Source organism: Hyperolius riggenbachi, chromosome 6 (genome assembly GCF_040937935.1).
Source record: "Hyperolius riggenbachi isolate aHypRig1 chromosome 6, aHypRig1.pri, whole genome shotgun sequence".
NCBI lineage: Eukaryota > Metazoa > Chordata > Amphibia > Anura > Hyperoliidae > Hyperolius > Hyperolius riggenbachi.
In genome coordinates this window covers 52,435,602-52,450,686 of record NC_090651.1, presented here as the reverse complement: position 1 = coordinate 52,450,686, position 15,085 = coordinate 52,435,602, and the positions used below count along the sequence as shown (strand labels likewise).

Sequence of the window (15,085 nt, the reverse complement as noted above, 5' to 3'; positions counted from 1 at the left end):
CTATGGCACACAGTTCACACTATACACATTTTAACTGAAAGATTTTTCATAATGCACTGCTATGGAGGAAAAAAAAAAAAAAAAAAAAAAGTGTACAAACTGATTGGCCTAGTGCACACCAGAGCGGTTCGGCTGCGTTTTGCGATCCGCTTGCGGGTGCGGATCCGCTAGGGTAATGTATTTCAATGGGCTGGTGCACCCCAGAGCAGGAGGCGTTTTGCAGAAACGCATACTCCCGGGCTGCTGCAGATTTTGGATTGCGGATGCGTTTCTGCCTCAATGTTAAGTATAGGAAAAACGCAAACCGCTCTGAAAAACGCCTGTTCAGAGCGGTTTTGCCGGCGTTTTTTGTTACAAAAGCTGTTCAGTAACAGCTTTACTGTAACAATATATGAAATCTACTACACCAAAACCGCTACACCAAAACCGCTACACAAAACTGCAAAACGCTAGCTGAAACACTACAGAAAAAAGAAAAAGCGTTTCAAAATCTGCTAGCATTTTGCAGATCTGCTAGCGGTTTTTGGTGTGCACCAGGCCATTAAGAGTAAATAGGGCCTGAGGCTTCTTTGACACTGCAAATCCCAATTCCGTTTTTCACTGGATGCTAGCAACACAAGAAGAAAGGGCCCGTTTCCACAGTTTCCTGGCAGGCAAATCGCGAGGGGACACGGTCATAGGGTGATAATGCAGCAGCCGTCCGAATCGCTTGCCATAGCGATTCAGAAGACATTGCAGTATTTTTTCGTGCAAGTGGCAGCGAATGCCATGGCAGTGCATGGCACAGCTTCCTGGATTCGGCTGCGTACTCGCACAACAGGAAGTGCCGCCGCCTAGTGGAAACAGGCCCAAAAACGCATAGAAAAGAAAAAAAAATATGCAGCATGCAGGACTTTTTTCAATCCCTCAGGCAACATCGCTAGGCCGATGCAGTACAGACACGGAGTCAGCTGCACAGCTGACAACGCATTCTGTTGCTATGCGGGGAGGCGAGGGGCCGACAGAGGCGCAGACGTGGCAAGCAGCGTGCACAAAGCAATCCGCCATCGCTCGGCTGAGTTGATCTGCCACAAACACTGGATTATCGGCTGAGGAGGTCCTTATCAGCCGCCTGTAGTCATGCATGTATACAGGCTTTTTAGGGTATTAGAGGATCAGCAGGACAGCCAGGCAATTGAAATTGTTTAAAAAGAAAGAAATATGTCAACCTCCCTATCACTCTCACTTCAGGTTCCCTTTAAAAGCAAACCTGTGACCCATGGTTAAAGGGAATCTGTATTGTTAAAATCGCACAAAAGTAAACATACCAGTGCGTTAGGGGACATTTCCTATTACCCTCTGTCACAATTTCGCCGCTCCTCGCCGCATTAAAAGTGGTTAAAAACAGTTTTTAAAAGTTTGTTTATAAACAAACAAAATGGCCACCAAAACAGGAAGTAGGTTGATGTACAGTATGTCCACACATAGAAAATACATTCATACACAAGCAGGCTGTATACACCCTTCCTTTTGAATCTCAAGAGATCATTTGTGTGTTTCTTTCCCCCTGCAGCTATCTTCCACTGAAGTGTCAGGCTGTTTCTTCCTGCAGAGTGCAGACAGCTCTGCCTGTATGTAATTCCTCAGTATGTGAAAGCCCAGCCAGCTCAGAGGAGGATTTATCCAGCTTGTAAAAGATAAGAGAGAAGAGAGAAGCTGCCCTAATCTAAATAATACACAGGCAGTGTGCAGAGAGGGGCCTGGAGGGGGGAGATGCATCACAGAACCACAACACTGAAGAACTTGGCAGCCTTCCAGACACAGGCTGACAAGTCTGACAAGAGAGAGATAAGTTGATTTATTATAGAGACAGTGATAGTATAAAGTGCTGCAGTAAGCCAGAACACATTAGAATAGCTTTTGGAACTTGTACGATGATAAAAAACAGGATGCAATTTTTGTTACGGAGTCTCTTTAAATTAAAAACCACCTTTTCCAAGAATCTTGAGTGTGTGCATTGGTTCCCAATGCCTCCCCTCAACCCCCTCCCCGTGACTGGACTGGCAGATTTCTCATCTTCCCTCTGCCGCTTAGTACAGAAGAAACCCGTAGTGTAATACAAATATTCTGTTTTTAACCAAGATAAAGAAAAGACGAAAAACGAACCCACATTTGCATGGTTTAAAGGCCAGCTTCCAATAGCCGTGGTGTGTCATGCATGGCAGCACTTGAAGTGACGCAAGCACACATGCAGATTGCTTAGCCCTGCCATGCACAGCTTGGGATTCAGGTGCGTGCTGCAGAAAACAGCATGCTGTCCAAAATCCCACCACAGCGCAATTCAACAGCAAACAAGCATGAGGGCGGGAAATGTTGCCGATACAGCACAAATTTGGGCCTCATTCAGCCCTTGTAGAAACTGGCCCTAACAAATGAAGGAGGCAGACATATTTATTTCCAGTTGCCTGACAGTTGATCCTCTTTAGCCATAGACCCTGAACAAGCTTGCAGCAAATCAGATGTTTCTGACATTCCTGTCAAATCTGACAAGATTATCTGCATGCTTGCTTCTTGTGTGATTTAGACAGTACTGCAGCCATATGGACCAGCAGGACTGCCAGGCAACTGGTATTGTTTAGGGAGAAATAAATATGGCAGCCTCCATATCCCTCTCGCTTCAGGTTCCCTTTAAAATGTGTCTTGAGTTCGATAAATTAGACCACACAGCCAGCAGCCTGTTACAATAATGTATCCATCAAATTCTGCAACTGTAGCTTCAACAGCTGTGTAGTATAGGAACCTGTGCTGCCTGACCTCAATTCCTGAATGGAAAAATTCAGAGAAAGACAACAGACTGACCTCTCATTTATGCGCTGTCTTCGCACATCTCTCTGTAAGTTCAAGCCCCAATTCAGGCACGGCATTTATCAGGATACAATAGCAATGTTGGATGGCTGACTTTAGAGACAGGAATACCATATAACCAATACAAGGAGAACTGGAGCAAAGGGGGCAGATGTCTAGCGCATCAGTCAGCAAGTTCCTCAGCTTAAAGGACACCTGAAGTGAGAGGTATATGGAGGCTGCCAAATTAATTTCCTTATTCCCTTTTAAGGGTCCGTTCACATCTAAAACCGCAAAACGCCGGCGATTACTGCTGGCGTTTTGCGGGGGTGATTTTTCCACGATTAACACGGAAAAATCAATGGACACTGCGGCAGTTTTGGAGCGATCGCGATTAGCGGTGCTATGCATGGTAATCGCTAAACACTAATCGCGAATCGCCAGCAAACCGCTACATGTATCATGTTTGCGGTTAACGCTAACCACAAACGCAGCAGTGAGAACACTGCCATAGTGTTATATGTAGCGGTTTGCCTTGAGCGTGAATCGCACGATTCCCGCTCAAGTGAGAACAGGCCTTATAAGGGACCCGGAGCTTTCTCCAGCCTACCGTAGGCCGCAAGGTCCCCCTGCGTCCTCCTGGCTCCTCTCCCGATCCCATTACCGGCGACACCCAAGACATTACCGGCCCAGCACTTCCTGAATGGTCATCACAGCAGCCGGCGTGACAGCCCTGCCCATGCACGGTTCAGAGTTAGAAAACCGCCCATGCACAAGACTGTCACGCCGGCCGCCGTGAGAACACGTAGCGGCCCGTGTGATGACGTGGAGAGTCACCGTTCAGGAAGTGTTGGGCCAATACTCGGCCCAGGTGTCGCCGGTAATTAAGTCACCAGCGGGACCGGGAGAGAAGCCAGGAGGACCTCGCAGCCTACGGTGTGTTTGAGGAAGCCTCAGGTAAGTGCCCATCTACTGCTTAGGGTCCCTTTAAGCAATACCAGTTGCCTGGCTATCCTGCATGCTTGTTTCTAGTGTGGTTCAGACACTACTGCAGCCAAACAGATCAGCAGGACTGCCAGGCAACTAGTATTGTTTAAAAGGAAATATGGCAGCCTAATATTCTCGCTTTAGGTTCCCTTTAAATCTAACTAATCTGCCTCTACAAGCAACCACTACCCTTTTCTTTGCCCTTGATTTGACAAAGACGACCCTAAATACAGCAAAGACCCCCGTTATCCGGAGCTCAGGCAACTGGAAGTCTCAACTAACAGGCATGCCTGGGGGGGAGGATAATGGGGATGGTTTTTGGTGGGTTTTGCGGGGATTCAAATACCCACCAAGTGTCCAGTGCAGTTTTTAGCCTTCCTGTCGCTCCTAGCAGCTTTCCAGCATCCGTCCACGCCCCCTGGCAGGTCACTTGACCTAATGCGGGTCTATAACCCCTTCATCAGTCTATAGCAGGAGCAACTGTTATATGGGACTGAGTCAGCAGAGGCGCTTTGCTGGCTCAGACCTACAAAACAGTTGCTCCTGTTATAACCTGATGAAGCGGGTATAGACCCACGAAACCTGTTGAATTTTGGAGTTACAAATAAAATAAAACTTTCTACTGAAAACTGACTTTTGAGTCTGGTTTGGGAGGCAAGTCCACCGCTAACTCCCTTTTCAAACTGTTCTTAAATATTTTACTCTACACTGGCGCCTCTGTTCAAATTATAACCTAATATCCTGGCAGGGAATGCAGGTGTATTTGCCTGGATTCAACATACTCTATACATTTCTAAATCCCGAAGTGATTGCCGCACAAGAACGACAGACGCCTCAGCCAGATGTACGATACCAAGTAAAGGGCTGCAAGACAGACCAGAGATTGTGTTATAATAATTAATGAAATATTACAACATATAATCTCCTAAAGAAACAAGAGTCTGCTTGTATCCAAGTCTATGAAAAAGAAGGCGTTTCCCCTCCTCAGAGCCAGCGAGACACAGCTGACAATCATGCTGCGTCCAGGTACAACGCAAGCCAGATCCAGAGAGAACACCATTTATTCTCTACCCCATATGTTACAATAGGATCATAAGATCTTATCAATTCATTATTTTTTTCTTTTAAAAGCTTTAAGGACAACTGTAGTGAGAGGGCTATGGAGGCTGTCATATTTATTTCCTTTTAAAGAAAACCTGTAACAAAAAACAGAAAAAAACACTCCCCTGGGGGGTGCTCACCTCGCCTCCGGATAATATTGAGGCTTCCCCAGTTTTCCTCGGTCCTGCGGCGATAAAGCTCCCCTAACAGCGGGAATGTAAATATTTACCTTCCCGGCTCCAGCGCAGGATCAGCTCTCCGCTCAGAGATGGGCAGAAATAGCCGATCGCTGTCGGGCCGCTCTACTGCGCAGGCGCAAGTCTCCTAGAGCGGACCCGACAGATCAGCAATTTTCGCCTATCTGCATGCGGAGAGCCACAACAGCGCCCCCGCTGGAGCCAGGAAAAAAGTTAAATAAATCATCGCTTATCAGGCTTGTCGAGGGAGGATTCCGGGACACTTCGGGGGAGCCAGCGCTGGATTGCCTGCAGCTACAGGGATGGGGGACCCTGAGGGCTCATTTCCACTGTTGCGGTGCGGAATCGCCTGGATTCCACCGCGGACGAAATCGCAAGCGGATGCGTTTCCGCATGCGGATTTCCCCGTGATTTCGCACGGCAAGGAGCCAGGCAAATTTAACCATGTCACTGCCTGTGCAAAGTTCCATTGCATTTCATGCGAAATCGCACGCAAAATCGCGGGGAAATCCGCATGACAAAGCTGCATGCGATTTCCCTATTAAAAGCATTGCGGGCGATTCGCCCGCATTTCTGCCGCACGCGAAATCTGATTTCCCCCGCACGCCAAAACGCACCCGCACAAGTGGAAACTATCCCATCCACTTGTATTGACTATGCGAATCCGCATGCAGTGCCTGCATGCCGATTTGCTGTAGTGGAAACGAGCCCTGAGGCTTCCCCTCCCGAGGTGAGTACCCTTTAAGCAATACCAGTTGCCTGGCTGCCCTGCTGATTTAAAGCATGCATTTCATACAAGCAATAAGTACTCCTGCTCTGTATGACCCATACTCACACAATCTGTTCTTAGATCAAACTCCCTGGCGTTATGATCATTTCCAGAGTTAGGGTCTAAAAGCCGTGCAATTTTTTCACAAGCTTTTAGATCCTAAAAACAAAAAATGAATACCACAGAGACACCTGTAGCAGCTCCTGCATATAACTCACTCAGGCATGGGATTACCGCTCTGAGCTGTGGATTTCCATTCCAAGCCTGACTCGGGATTACCACTAAGGAGGAGAAAAAAAAAAAAAAAAAAAAAAAAAAAAAAACACACTTCGACCAGTTGTTAAATAATAATAATAATAATAATAATACAGAACAGGTAGTACGCGGTTAACGAACGAGATAGGGACTGTAGGATCGTTCTTAACCTGAATCTGTTATTAAGTCGGAACATTGTGCCATCTCTGTCCCCTGTACCTCCAGTGTCTCCCTCTGTACAACATTAAAAGCCATTTTTTCTTTTAATTTTTTAAAAATCGATTTTCTCAAAAACTACAAGTCCAATTTGAAAAATGTTGACTTGTTCCCATGGAAACACACAATCCATGTCGTTCATATCGGCTGGTCAGGCGTTTGTAAGTCGGGGACTACCTGTAATTATAATTTTGATTTTTGTATAACGCTTTTCTCCTGTTGCACTCAAATAATTTGCAAAGACAGCCACTAGAGCGAACTCAGTAGGCAGTAGCAGTGTTAGGGAGTCTTGCCCAAGAACTCCGTTCTGACCAGGTGCTGGGTTACTGAGCAGGAAGAGCCTAGATTTGAACCCAGGTCTCCTGCATCAGAGGCAGATAACCAGTACACCATCCAGTGGAAAGATAAATTATAACAAATTGCAGAAGAGATTTCTTTAGCACTGTTAGATTTCCAGGAATGTAACAGATGGATGCACTTCATTCCATGCACAAGTCAGATCAGTCACAATGCAGATATTCCCATACGGAAAACAGGACACCACAGCCAGCTCGGTGAACATGTGCTTGCACGCAGACGACATGCTGCAGTTACACAGGTGACAGACGCCCTGGGTCTCCTGCCATTACAAGACATCCTGCGCTACTGGGTGACAGTTATCAGACTTGTTTAGCAGGGGGAAAAAAAAAAAAAGCTCACGCTACAGAGAGTGTTTGGGCTTCCTCATATACAGTGGCCAAGCCAAAAGATCAAACACAACACGGGGATTAAAGCAGGATTGTCACCATCAAAATCAAACATCAACAGAAACTGGTCTGAGTGTATTAAGTGATAAATATGCTAATCCTGCATTCAAAACTTTTTCTGCTGTTATGTATTGGAGTTATCACATACCTTAGGAGCGCTGGTCCTTTAATTGCCATTGGCTGGCAAAACAGTTGCATGCTGAGGAGTCTATCTATAATATATTCCTCCTCTTCCCTGTATTCCCCCTTCTAATGACATAAGACAGTGCACTTCCTAGTACAGACCTCAGTGGGAGTGTCTGAAGACTCTGGGAGGAGGACGGGTAACGAATACCCAATTAGCAAGAGGAGAAAACAGAGAGGGAGGAAATGATGTCAGGATTAGCTTCATTCAAAGGGTACCAAGATGGAAACTGTCTAGAATAGGATTCTCTGCTATTCCTTTATAAAATTCACAGGAATCATAAGGTGGACAGTGCAATGCATCTGTTATGCAAGTAGAACTAGTATTTATCTACTTATATATATGTGTTTTTTATTTCTAGGTTAGCATGGGTGTAATTAATTCTTTAACCTCCTTGACGGTATGGACGAGTATATCCGTCCATTACCGCCGGAGGTCGCCGCTCAGGCCCTGCTGGGCCGATTTTTATGAAATAAAAAGCAGCACACGCAGCCGGCACTTTGCCAGCCGCGTGTGCTGCCTGATCGCCGCCGCTAGCGGCGAGAGAGGCTCCCCCCCAGCCGCCCGAGCCCTGCTCAGCCGGAACATATAGTTCCGGCCAGCGCTAAGGGCTGGATCGGAGGCGGCTGACGTCAGGACGTCCATGACGTCGCTATGGCAACGATACAAGCAAAACAAGGAAGGCTGCTCATTGCAGCCTTCCTTGTTTATTCTGGGCGCCGGAGGCGATCGAAAGAACGCCTCCGGAGCGCCCTCTATTGGGCTTTCATGCAGCCAACTTTCAGTTGGCTGCATGAAATTTTTTTTTTTTATAAAAAAAAACCCTCCCGCAGCCTCCCAGGCGATTTTAATAGAACGCCAGGGAGGTTAAAGGGAGTCTGAAGTGATAGAGATTTGGGGACTGCCTTATTTATTTTCTCCTTAACAATGCACATTGCTCGGCATCCTGTTGATCTTTCATGCATCAGTACTGTCTGAATCACACACACCTGAAAAAAGTATGCTCCAGACTTTAGGCAGGGCTGGTGCACACCAAAAATCGCTAGCATAATCGCAAACGCTAAGCATTTTTAGAAGTGATTTTTCGAAGCAATTCCAGGCATGTGCCTAGCGATTTTTGGAGTGTTTTGGTGTCGAGATTTTTTTACAGCTGGAAGTGATCAGCTTTTGCACAAAAAAAAAAAAAAAAAAAAAAAAAAAAAAAAAAACTTTGAAAACTGCGTTTTTAGAGCAATTCTCCACTTTTCCTATATTTAACATTTAGGCTGGATCGCCTCCAAAATGCTGCAGGACTCACATCTGCATTTGGGACAAAATAAATAAAATAATATCACATTGCTCTGGTGTGATCCCTCCCATACAAAATACATTAGCCAAGCGCTTTTCGAAGCGCTGGCGTTTTCAAAAGCGCTCTTCGTGTGCACCAGTCCTCAGAAACATCTGATCCTTCATGTTCGTCCAGGGTCTATGGATAAAAGTATTAAAAGCAGTGGAAAGGCAGGGCAATTTGCATTGTTTAACATTTTGGGGGCCGCCGCAAGTAAATCCTACGCCGCACTTGTGGCTGTTCGCTACCGCTCCAGATGCGATCGTGTGCACCCGAGAGGGGAGATTAAGGTGTCATATGACAGCTGACATCTCCTCTCAGTAATCAGGAGCCATCGCAATTGTCTCCTGATCATTATGATCGCTGTGATCACTATTAGAACAGCGGCAGTAGGAGGGGAAGAAGAGGATCCACTTACCTTCGTGACGTTCCACCCCCCCACTCTGGCCGGCATCCCTGCTTGCTCTGCATTAAGTGTCGGGTTTCGGCTTGATGATGTCATCATGCTCTGACTCAGAACTTAACGGCGCTGTTAGCGGGGATGCCAGCCACAACGTGGGGGGGGGGGGGCTAGAGCTGCTCATCACTGGAGTATGGGAGGCGAGTAAAGGCTGCTGGCAATATGGGGGACACATGGCAATACAGGGGACACCATGCCTAGCTGTCTATTGTGGGGATCCGGCTGCCTGACCCCCCTCCAAACACGCCCTTCCCCACATGTAAAATAGTCTGGTCCTTGGGGGGGGGGGGGGGGGGGGGTCAGGCAGCCTGTCCCCAGAGGGTTACAGAAAATAAATGTGGCAGTCATCTCATCTCTCTCATTTCAGGTGCCCTTTAAGAAGTCTATCCACAAGACTACAGTAATGCGTAACCAGTGGATAAAATCCTGTACGTGATCTGGGAGTTGCAGCCTCAGCCTGAAGGATGACACTTATTTCCTTTTAAACAATGCAAATTGCCTGGCTGTCCTGTTGATCCTCTGCCTCCAATACTTTCTACATAGGTCCTGAATAAGCATGCAGATCAGGTGTCCCTGGCTGAAGTCAGACTGGATTAGTTGTATGCTTGTTTCAAGGTGTGTGATTTAGACACTAATCAGCGCTGCGTAATATGTTGGCGCTTTATAAATACAATAAATAAATAAATAAATTGCAGCCAAAGTGATCAGAAGTGCTGCCAAGCAACTGGTATTGCTAAAAATGGAATAAATAAAGCAGGCTCTATTTATATCCCTGACAGTTCAGGGGACCTTTAATACAGGCAAAAACAAACAAACAAATAAAAAAAAAAAAAAAAAACACACAAGCAGATAAAAAAATGGATTTAGCACAGGTTTGGGCAAACTTGGCCCTCCAGCTGTTAAGGAACTACAAGTCCCACAATGCATTGCAGGAGTCTGACAGCCACAGCCATGACTCATAAAGGCAAATGCATTGTGGGACTTGTAGTTCCGTAACAGCTGGAGGGCCAAGTTTGCCCATGCCTTATTTAGCACGACTTGAAAGCGAATTACATTTCTGAATGGATTTCTACATCAGCAAAAGCCATTCAAAGAGCTATCTAGCCAGAAAATAAAATACAAATAGATTTACACAGGATAAACTAGATTGAAGTGAAATACACATGCTCATAACATATGAATTACGCCACCAATAGCCACACATCAAGCAGTGTAAATTATGATCCATATTCAACCAGCTTTCTGCTAAAATGTCAGGACCATGGGGAGGAGCTGGAGGCCATTCCCCTCAGTGAGAGAACCATGGGGGAGGAGCTACAATGGATCACTCAGTGACAGGAGAAAAGCAAGAGGATCCTCTCAGTGACAGACATAAGGCCCCCTGCACACGATTCCGATTTTTAATCTTTTTTAAATGCGATTCCGATTTTTTAAAAATTACTGCATGCATCTTTTTCTGCATTTTTCTGCTGATAGCATTCCGGGAAAATTGGAATTGAAATCGCAAATCGGATGTGCAGTGTGCAGGGAGCCTAGAGGGATAGCAGGGAATCCTCTCAGAGACAGAGATATGGGGAGGAACTACAGGTGATCCACTCAGTGACAGACATATGGGGAGGAGCTACAGGGGATCCTCTCAGTAACAGACATTGGGGAGGAGCTACAGGGGATCCTCTCAGTAACAGACATTGGGGAGGAGCTACAGGGGATCCTCTCAGTAACAGACATTGGGGAGGAGCTACAGGGGATCCTCTCAGTAACAGACTACTGGGGGAGGAGTTGCAGATGAGCCCCACAATTACAGACACATGGATGATGCCATCAGTGACAGACATATAAAGAAGTGGGCAAATGTAATTTTGCTTGTCTGTGCAGCCAAAGGCCAGGATCTAATTATCAAAACATGGCAACACACTGGATAGCACTTTCACCTTGAATTAGAACAGTCCTAGATCCAAATCCCGGTTAGGGCCACTGCCTGTCCGCTCTCCTCATGTGTGCATGTGATTTCCCTCGGCACTTTCCTCTCACAAGCCATGCAAGTAAGATTCGCGTGCCACAAAAACTTGGCCCTACTTTGTGGTTGTGGTACCAGTTTCCCCCGAAACGAAGACATCCCCGAAAGTAAGCTCTAGCAGGAGATTCAAGCATGCTTGAAATATAAGCCATACCCTGAAAGTAAGACCTAGCAGCAGTAAGGGGGAAAAGGTGTGGCAACTAGTGTTATTATTGGAGCCCATGGTCTCGCGGGTGGGACCATGGCTCTGTCATTGGGCCAATCGCTGAACTCACTGCTAATCAGCGATTGCAGTAATTGGCCCAATAATGGAGCCATGGTCCCATCTGCGAGACCATCTGCTCCGGTAGAAACACAAGTTGCCATACTTCTTCATAGGCTGAAGCTTGGGGACACACTGGCATGGAGCTGGGGGTAAGGGGAGGATGCTGGGGCACATTGAGGGACAGTGCAGAATGGAGCTGCGAGTAAGAGGAGGATGCATGGGGACATGACAGACACCAGGAGGACATGGGGACAGCAGAAGACACCGGAGGATAAGGAGGATGGGGGGGGGGGGAAGGAGAACACAAGACTCAGGGGACAGAGGAGGACACTAAAGGTACAGGGGGGTACAGGAGAACACAAGAGGTGGCTTCAGCAGAGAAAGAGGCAGTGCAGTGGGGAAGGCAGGACACACGGTATAGGAACTTGAAGGTTCATAGAAATATAAGACATCCCCTTAAAATAAACCTTAGTCCTCTTTTGGTGCAAAATATAATTGTCTTATTCTCAGGAAAACATGGTATTAGAGTACAAGTTAACTGTAAGGCTCCCTGCACACTGCAAATCCGTTTTCCGATTCCGTTTCCGATTCCGTTTTTCAATTCCGATTTTCCCTGAATACATTCAACAGAAAAACAGATCAAAAAGCGCAGCATGCAGTAAAGATTAAAAATCTGAATCGGATTTAAAAACAGATTAAAAAGCGGAATCGGAAATGTATGCAGTGTGCAAGAGGCCTTACTCATTTTAGCTGTTCAGTTTATGAAACTTCTGACTCCAGGTACCCAGAATTGCTTCGACGCCTCAACTCCGACTCCTACTCCACAGCCCTTGCATGGCTATTGAGTGGGTACAGAAATCAGCCGACTGACTCCTCCGTTTATGAAATCACAGACTCAACTCCAGGTACACAAAATGGCCCCAACTCCTACTCCACAGCTCTGATTGAGGCCTCGTTCCCACTATACGCGCTGGCTGCCGTGCACATTTCAGCAGCTTGTATAGTGTGCGACACACAAGAACGATAGAAGGGCATAGACAGCCCTTCTACCATTCCTATCATATGCTCTGCGCAGCAGTGCGATGCGCTATCGTACTGCCCCATGCATTTTTCAGAAATCACAGCGCTAACCCATTCACTATAATAAATGGGATCAGCAGTGCAGATGGTGTGAGATCATACACAGTGCTTTCCAATCACACAGCCACATTAACTAACTGATCTGAACGTTGCCTGAGCCCACTGCTGTTTTTGTTTTTTGTTTTTAAATGCAGCAGTGGGCTCAGGCCCTCAAACATTATGCTGAAACACACTTTTCAATTGAAATCATTAGCTCCAATAAACTTATCCAAACATATGCAGAATGGAGTATTCTACTCTACAGGAAGAACTCCTGTGATAGACCTGGAACTGTGAAAAGGGGAAAACAGATTGAGAAACTAATCATTAATCACTTGACAGCTGATTAGTAACTGTCAGGTATCAATCATTAACCTTGCGAATCTGATTAGCCCGATGCATAGTTCTGGTTCAGCCCAGGGAAGTAACTGCTCATTGTGGAGCAAGAGAAACGGACACGTCTGAATCCACAGAACTGACAAGAACAATATTTAGATCAGGTGCAATTGTCTCATCAACAGAAGGAACTGAGATCCAATCAAATATAAGAAATCATTTTCAAAAATTCAAAGACTTATGGAATAAAATGTATACAACGTTACCAGACCATACATTAGGGTGGATGAGAAGAGGAGGACTGATAACACCCCCCCTCCCCCACTGACCTGACAATTGGGGAAGAGCGGCAAGGCTGATCCCTCAGTGACATGCACACAGGAGATCTACAGGTGATCTGATGAGGAGAAGAGCGGCGAGGCTGATTCCTCAGTGAAAAGCATACAGGAGATCTGCAGGTGATCTGATGAGGGGAAAAGCAGCAAGGCTGATGCCTCAGTGACCGGCACACAGGAGATCTACAGGTGATCTGATGAGTGAGAGAGCGGTGAAGCTGATCCCTCAGTGACAGGCACTATAGATCTACAGGTGATCTGATGAGGGGGAGAGTGGCAAGACTGATCCCTCAGTGACAGGCACACAGGAGATCTACAGGTGATCTGATGAGGGGGAGAGCGGTGAGGCTGATCCCTCAGTGACAGGCACACAGGATATCTACAGGTGATCTGATGAGGGGGAGAACAGCAATGCTGATCCCTCAGTGAAAGGCACACAGGAGATCTACAGGTGATCTGATGAGGGGGAGAGCGGTGAGGCTGATCCCTCAATGACAGGCACACAGGAGATCTACAGGTGATCTGATGAGGGGGGGGGAGAGCAGCGAGGCTGATCCCTCAGTGACAGGCACACAGGAGATCTGATGAAGGGGGAAAGCAGTGAGGCTGATCCCTCAGTGACAGGCACACAGGAGATCTGATGAGGGGGGAGAGCGGTGAGGCTGATCCCTCAGTGACAGGCACACAAGAGATCTGATGAGGGGGGAGAGCGGTGAGGCTGATCCCTCAGTGACAGGCACACAGGAGATCTACATGTGATCTGATGAGGGGGAGAGCAGCGAGGCTGATCCCTCAATGACAGGCACACAGGAGATCTACAGGTGATCTGATGAGGGGGTGAGAGAAGCGAGGCTGATCCCTCAGTGACAGGCACACAGGAGATCTACAGGTGATCTGATGAGGGGGGAGAGCAGCGAGGCTGCTCCCTCAGTGACAGGCACACAGGAGATCTACAGGTGATCTGATGAGGGGGTAGAGCAGCGAGGATGATCCCTCAGTAAAAGGCACACAGGAGATCTACAGGTGATCTGATGGGGGGGGGGGGGGGGGGTAAAGCAGCGAGACTGATCCCTCAGTGACAAGCACACAGGAGATCTACAGGTGATCTGATGAGGGGGTAGAGCAGCGAGGCTGATCCCTCAGTGACAGGCACACAGGAGATCTACAGGTGATCTGATGAGGGGGTAGAGCAGCGAGGCTGATCCCTCAGTGACAGGCACACAGGAGATCTACAGGTGATCTGATGAGGGGGAAGAGCGGTGAGGCTGATCCCTCAGTGACAGGCACACAGGAGATCTACAGGTGATCTGATGAGGGGGAAGAGCGGTGAGGCTGATCCCTCAGTGACAGGCAGGCATACTTTGTATGTAATGAGAGGGGCAGGAGGAGGATCGGCGCTGCTCCACCACACTCAGGCGATCTACAGGTGATCATCACACAGGCGACACGCACACAGCTCCGGCTCACCTCAGCTCCTCCCGGTGACTCCGAGCCGCCGCCCGCTGCCTGGCTCGGTGTCTCTCCGCTCGCTGACCTCTCACCCGGCCGCGCCTCGCTCTCACTCCGCCGTTGCTAAGGCAGTGAATGCTCGGGAATGCTGGGAAGGATTGTTACGTCAGGAGAAGACTCCTGGAGCCACGCCTTCGTCTCAGCCCTTAAGGGGTGTGGTCGGAGCAAGGAGGGATGAAGAAGAGGGAGGAGGCGGTGGTGAGGGGGAGGAGTGTACGAATATGAGGAGGGAGAGGGAGGAGTAGCTGAGGCTTGATGGCCATAGAGGGGATGAGTTAAGGGGGCGGAGCAAAGTGGAAGGAAGCGAGGACATGAGGAGCTTAGGCTGGATGAATACAGAAGGGAGGGACTAAGGGCGGGATGAGTACGGAAGGGCGGAGTAGCAAGAAAGGGAGGAGCTAAGGAGGAGTGAGAGGGGTGTGACGTTGGACTGCTAATA

At 47.6% G+C, this 15,085-nt stretch overlaps 1 protein-coding gene across 1 annotated transcript in view; it reads right to left on the bottom strand.

Annotated features, from left to right (window-relative positions):
* The window catches only part of GNG12 (G protein subunit gamma 12), a 204,927-nt gene extending 190,181 nt beyond the window's left edge, over window positions 1–14,746 (bottom strand). Inside the window, exon 1 of the mRNA XM_068239261.1 lies at window positions 14,605–14,746. The gene's annotated coding sequence lies outside the window, so the exon portion shown is untranslated. The remainder of the gene's footprint in view (window positions 1–14,604) is intronic.
* Window positions 14,747–15,085: the final 339 nt, after the last annotated feature.